At 32.9% G+C, this 6,357-nt stretch overlaps 1 pseudogene; it reads left to right on the top strand.

Moving 5' to 3' along the window:
• The first annotated feature begins 229 nt into the window (after positions 1–229).
• LOC106695014 lies at positions 230–1,841 on the top strand (annotated as a pseudogene).
• Positions 1,842–6,357: the final 4,516 nt, after the last annotated feature.

The raw sequence follows: 6,357 nt of genomic DNA, 5'->3' as shown, positions 1-6,357 counted from the left end.
TTAAAAAAGGCATTTACAGTCAAGAGAAGAGGAAGAGTATAGCTTGGAAAAGGATTAATAATCATTCTAAATATCTTTAGAGGGCAAGTTTGACTAGTTTTTATCAGAATAGTACACTTTAATCATGAGTTTTTAATTCTGGTTCTATCAGCCTAGAATTCAGTGTAAATTATTCTTAGATTCTTGCAGAATATTAATTCCATCATTAACTTGTTCACTGACTACGTTTATGGAGCGAATGCAAGCCATGGTATACAAGACACTGAATAAACTGTAGTATTACATTGATGAAAAAGAACAGATGATTTTTTTGCCTTCAAGGAGATCATGGCGACACAAACAACAAATGGATAAACTAGAAGTGAAATGTGCAAGTCCTTATTCAGACAAAGAGGCCAGAAAGGAGTGAAGTTGACAATTTTAGAGATATAAGAAAAGTGGAAGATCTATTATGGATTGGAAGGCACCAGCTCCTTCATAGATATTGTTGCTATTCAATGCTTTCGAGTGAGTTTATGAGAAGTGCCAGGCCAGAGGTTTGAGAATTTTTTTTGTGGGGGGGGGGGGAGTAATAAAGTCAGAAATCAGGATAATTATTTGAAATTTACTTCTTTTAAAATACTGGCAGTAAATTGATTTTTAAAAAATGTTGTGCTAGCTTCTATTGATTGTGACCCAAGAAAACTCAGTTTATGGACATATTGCCCCAAAGGTCTGCAACATTTGAAAAAACAAAAAAACAAAACACAGACATTAAAGACACATGTCTTTGAAGAGAGAAAAAAAGAACGCAGCACTTATTATGCCTAAGTAAAACAGAATGTTTACAAAATGCTTCTTAAGAAGTTCAATATTATTCTAAGATTCAATTTTTTAAAAGCCAAACATGTCAAGGAATAGAAAACCAGTCCCCCGGGCAGAGGAGAAAGTATTGCAAAGGGCTGGGGGGTGAGAATGAGCTTATGAATTAGTAAATGAAGGAAAGTTTCATGAGTTGAGGATCAAGGATGAAATGGGAACCTGGCTTTAAATGCCATTGTTATCTCTGTTTGAAGCTGGGATTTATTTTGTATTCATTGGGAAGTAATTAGAAGGCTATAAACTAGGGAAAGTGTTCCACTTAACTTTTGTTTTAATTATCTGTTACTACATGTTTTAACATTTACTTATTCATTATAATCATTTTAAAGGGATGGTAAGAGAGATATTATATAAATAATTTATAGCCAGATATATTTTAAATGGATGCCTCCAAAATATTAAAATGAGAATTTATTCTTCTGAAATAGGAGTTATGAAATTTCCTTTTGTGTTAACTCGAAATGTGGCTTTAGTCTATTTCTCTGTTGTCAAAATATATTTGAAATTCTCCTCTCTCCAAGTAATTTATTGTCTTGCTTTTCTTTTTTTACTTGGTTTAAGCCAGTCAGAACCTCTGAGCAGAATGAATACTATTGCACTTAGGTAGAAAGAAGTTCTATGAATGTTTAGAGCCATTTCGTGTGGCACTATAATATTACCCTTGTGCACGATGAAGAAAATGCAATGTATTTTCTATATTTTGTAGAGAATAGTTTCCGGCAACGTGGCTAAATGCACCAAAAAGATTGGAATTACCAGTAAACACAGGACTAGTCATGGCGCCTCCCTCAGGAAAATTGAAATCAGCCAGCATGCAAAGTACACTTGCTCCTTGTGTAGCAAAACCAAGGTCAAGACAGGAGTTGTGGGGATCTGGCGCTGTGGTTCCTGCATCAAAACTAGCTGGTGGTGCCTGGACTCACAACACCACTTCTGCCATCACAGTAAAGTCTGCCATCAGCCGGCTGAAGGACCAATAGAAGATCCACAATTTTGAAACATTGCTAACCTATAATAAATGGGTTAATTTACATAACAAAACAACAACAAAACAAAACAAGAGAAGAATGTGCGTTAAGAAAAATGTCAAGTCTGCTTGTAACTGGGCATGTTTTCTTTACATGATCAAAGATGTGACAGAATTTAACTGAAATTGTCTAAAACCTGCTGGGATAAGATCTTTTGCAAGTATTAATAGGGTATTAATAGCAAGAGGCAGGATCAAATGAACATTTGTAGACAAAGAAAAAATGCCATCACTACTTACAGAAAGAGGTGTGTAAGGCCATTATACTAAAGATTACTTATAGTCAGCCTTTGACTCTGAATCTACTCTAAGTTTCCATTACTTCACTTATTAGAAAAAAATGTTCCAGATATTAAGAAAATGCCTCTTTATTTTAAATGTCCATTTAAATTAGCATATTTCCACTTAACTTCTAAATGCACTCTATACAGGCTATTATCTAATTTGATTTGAATACTTTATGCTACCCATTAACTTATACGTTTTGCTACTTTCCTAATTTTAGATCATGCCTTCTAATTTAGCATTCTTTTTAAGTTTTATATGTATTTTGTTTGAGTCAGTTTTGTAGTCCCCTTGATCATATGCACAGCTTTAAATATGCCACCCAAAACACAAAATGGCTTTATTTGTGATAGCTTTCAATGATGCCTATTCAGAAATATTTACACATCAGAGTGAAAGAAATGTCTTGATTGAAGTGACAAATTACAGTTTTTGCAACACTTTCTAAGGAAAAGCACAGATGTAAAATATTATATTACTGTCAAGAAAGTGAAATATTCTTAACAATTCTCAAAAAGTTCCTAAAGACAAAATAAGCTTTATGATAATTTGAACATATTTGATCTTCTCAAAGCAAATGTGATGTCTTCTAATTACATACTTATTTAAAATATGAGAAAGAAATATGAAATAGAGGTAGTCATTGTATCATAGGATAAATATTTCAGCCGAGATGACAGTATCTTGAAGGAAATTCTTAAATGTGCGTAATACCAACCACTCTCTAATTCTCCAATTCTGTGTATTCTTTCAATTTTAGATAGCATCTGGAATTGCCAGGATACTAGCTTTCCACTTAAGCTCCTCTGGGTTCGAGCATTGTGACTTTCCCTTTAAACTTCAGAGGAAGCCCCTCAAGCAGTCCTCACTGGGAAGTGGCTGAGAGGAACCTTCACCCAACTTCAGTTACAGCAGTGTTTGGGCTTCAGTGTTTTTGAAGACAAGTTTCTCACAGAACATATAAAATCAAAATCCCTGTTTCAGAAGGTTTTTGAACAATGCAGGGAATTTGGATGCCAAATAGTCATTTGTAAATAAGAGATCACAAGTTCTATTTCATCTCCTCTCCTTTTGTTTAAGGGAGAATAGTATCTTTTGTAGTTGACTTCTTTCAGTTAGAAATTTAACATTATTATAAAAAATGTATAAACATGACTCTTGTGCACATACTAAGTGAACATGTGTCAAAGAGTTCATCAAACTCATTTTTTTTTAAATGAAGAAAATGGTAAGGAGTTAAAACCAATGAGAATTTGACCTTCAAAAATTTTTCTCCTCTACTGGGCAAAATTCATTTGAATTTACCACAGGTAAAAGCATTTGCATTACAATGTTTTCTATAAATTAATTTCTATTCCTACAGAACTATAAAATGGACTAGTCAATCAAAGTCAGTCAGAGATACACATTCCTACAGAATTAGAAAATGCCAAGGATGCACTTGACAATCCATCCCCAGATGCCATTTAAAAGATGCATCATCTTATTTGCCCATTTACAGTTCTTTGACATTTTTTGACAAGAAGTATAAATGAGTCTCCCCTCAAGTCATATAAAATAAATATCTAAGCATTTATTAGATGAATAGCTTGATTTTTATATTTTATATAATATATCAAAAGTTACAAACATAAATTCACAAAGTTAATTGCCTTGATATTAATTAATTCAATATCAAGATGTCAAAAATTATTCTGATTTCTTTTAGGATTTTGGTCTATTTTTCTAACTATCATTTTAGTTTGTTTAGAAAAGAATTAAGGAATTTAAAAAACACTTTAATAACCTTCATATTTTTATAATTTATTATTTCCATCCCTGCTTTTGTAACAAACATTTCAGCAAAAAGGAATCAATGAAGGGAGGCCAAGAAGAGAGAAAACAGACAGTTCTGTAACACCATTCTTCATGTAGAATATTCAATATTGAATATAAAATAAAAATAATATATTCCATGTTAAAAGTTTATGTTCTTAATTAAAAATTAATGGAATCAAAGGAATAATATACACAAAATATTAGACTAAAATAAGAGTAACAATGTAGATATTTGCAAAATGAAGAATTTCATGGATTAAGACAATTTAAAAATAGGGAAAGCAAAGTCAGGTGCTGAGAAAACAAAACTTCTAGTTGGAGACTATAAAACTTATTTATTCTAGGCCACCCTCTAATATATTTTGTTCATTCAATGTACATTCACAGTAATATTATGAAACTAAAGAAGTGTATCTGAGATCTTTAACTATTCAGGTGAAAATGGAGATCAAAGGGGAAAACAAATAAAATGTTAGACACAATTTTTCAAAACATAACCTGAATTTTAAAATAAGGTATTTGCTCAAGTGAATTAATTAGCTCATCCTGTTATATAGTATGAGCTCCCGAGGCCCTGAAATTTTATTCAACATTCACATGGTAATTCAGAATGGTTTACTCGCTATAGAATCAGGCTCTTGCTGTTTTTACAATAGGAGTACACAAAGAATTAGTGTGTTTACACTATAAGAGAAGGTTTTTAAACCTTTAAACCAGATTATTCTTACTCTTATAATTTATAATCTTGTATAATAAAGTGTTCCCACACATAATAAATGTGTGCAGATAAAAGAAAAATTTTAATTGGTTGACATTATAAATTAATTCCTAGAAAATTAAAGTCCATTGTATTTTCTCTATAGATTATCATTGCTCTCTCTAGAAGACCCATCCCTCTTCCCCCTCTGTCTTTTCTGCCTCAATAACATCAGTCAAGTGGGGAAATTGAGAGATATTCTTAAAAGAAAGATATTATTTTAACTGATAATGGGAGGTAGTCATTCCAGGATTACTCGAGATTAAGGAGATCTATAATGTGGATATCATAATCAATGGAAGATAACATACTTTCCCCTTAATTTGTTTGGAAAATACCTCTGATTGGGAGATATATCATGACTTACATCTACGTACATTTTCATTAATGGAAATACTATAAAGTTAATTGAAAATGGGATTTTACTGTTTTTGTTGTTATTGTAGGATTCACTTTCAAAGTTAATTTTTAGAAACACTGTCTAATAATTATGACATTCATTTAGGTTTATTAAAAATAAAATCCTCCTTACAATTTTATGACCAAGTTATTGCTAAAATAGACATTTATTTTCTAGACATCCGTTGGTGCTTTGAGAGTATATCATTCAGGAAAGGCTGAGTTAAGTTGTTATAACAACCAAACCCTAAATGGTTTATTAGAAGATAAGTTTATTTCTTTTTTTAAAATATATTTTTATTGATTTCAGAGAGGAAGGAAGAGGGAGAGAGAGATAGAAACATCCATGATGAGAGCCCCCCACTGGGGATCAAGCCCACAACCTGGGCATGTGCCCTTGACCGGAATAGAAACTGGGACCTTTCAGTTTGCAGGCCCACGCTCTATCCACTGAGCCAAACTGGCTAGGGCAACTTTATTTCTTGCAGTGCAATCTATTTGCTCTATGGGCATTTTCAGGAGGGCTCAGTTCTTTGAATTCTTCTGGGGACCAGATCAATGGAGACTTTACCATGACATATGCTTCTATCATCAGCATAGTAGAGAGAAGGGAGGGTGGCTGACTCTTCCATGAAGAAGATGTACACATTGTTTCTGTTTTCATTTCATGTAACTTCAAAGGGAGTAGGAAGTACACCCCTGTCATGTTTCCAGAACAGATACTAGGAAGTACTGGTTTACAGCACCAGTAACTACCTTAGTGATGAGATAAGTCACATCTTGGCGAAAAGGGAATGGTGGGAACCAATAATGAGAACTCTGTCCTCTCTTACTCAAATGAAACTAAATTTTGAGTTCTCCAAATTTTATGACTCCCCGTAGGAAAAAAAATTATATATATATATGTATATGTATATGTATATGTATATGTGTGTGTGTGTGTGTATATATATATAATCTGTATTCTGAAATGTCAAATCCCACACGCCTTCCACTTGAAATCTTTCCCCTCTCTCTACCTCCTATGCCACATTCACCCATTGTAACTGATTCCTCTTCCCAAACTGGCTTTTGTCCAAGAGAACTGATGAAATAATTTGTGTCAATTGCAACAAAACAAAAACAAAACTGCAAACATATGACAATCCCTTGTAAGAGATAGTGTAATGCAGTAATGATAAGCATGGCATTGTGTTAGACTTCCTGAATT

The sequence above is a fragment of the Myotis lucifugus genome, unplaced genomic scaffold, assembly GCF_000147115.1.
Source record: "Myotis lucifugus unplaced genomic scaffold, Myoluc2.0 scaffold_767, whole genome shotgun sequence".
Taxonomy (NCBI): Eukaryota; Metazoa; Chordata; class Mammalia; order Chiroptera; family Vespertilionidae; genus Myotis; species Myotis lucifugus.
Note: the sequence above shows the minus strand (reverse complement) of the source record. Positions and strands in the feature narration are given on the sequence as shown.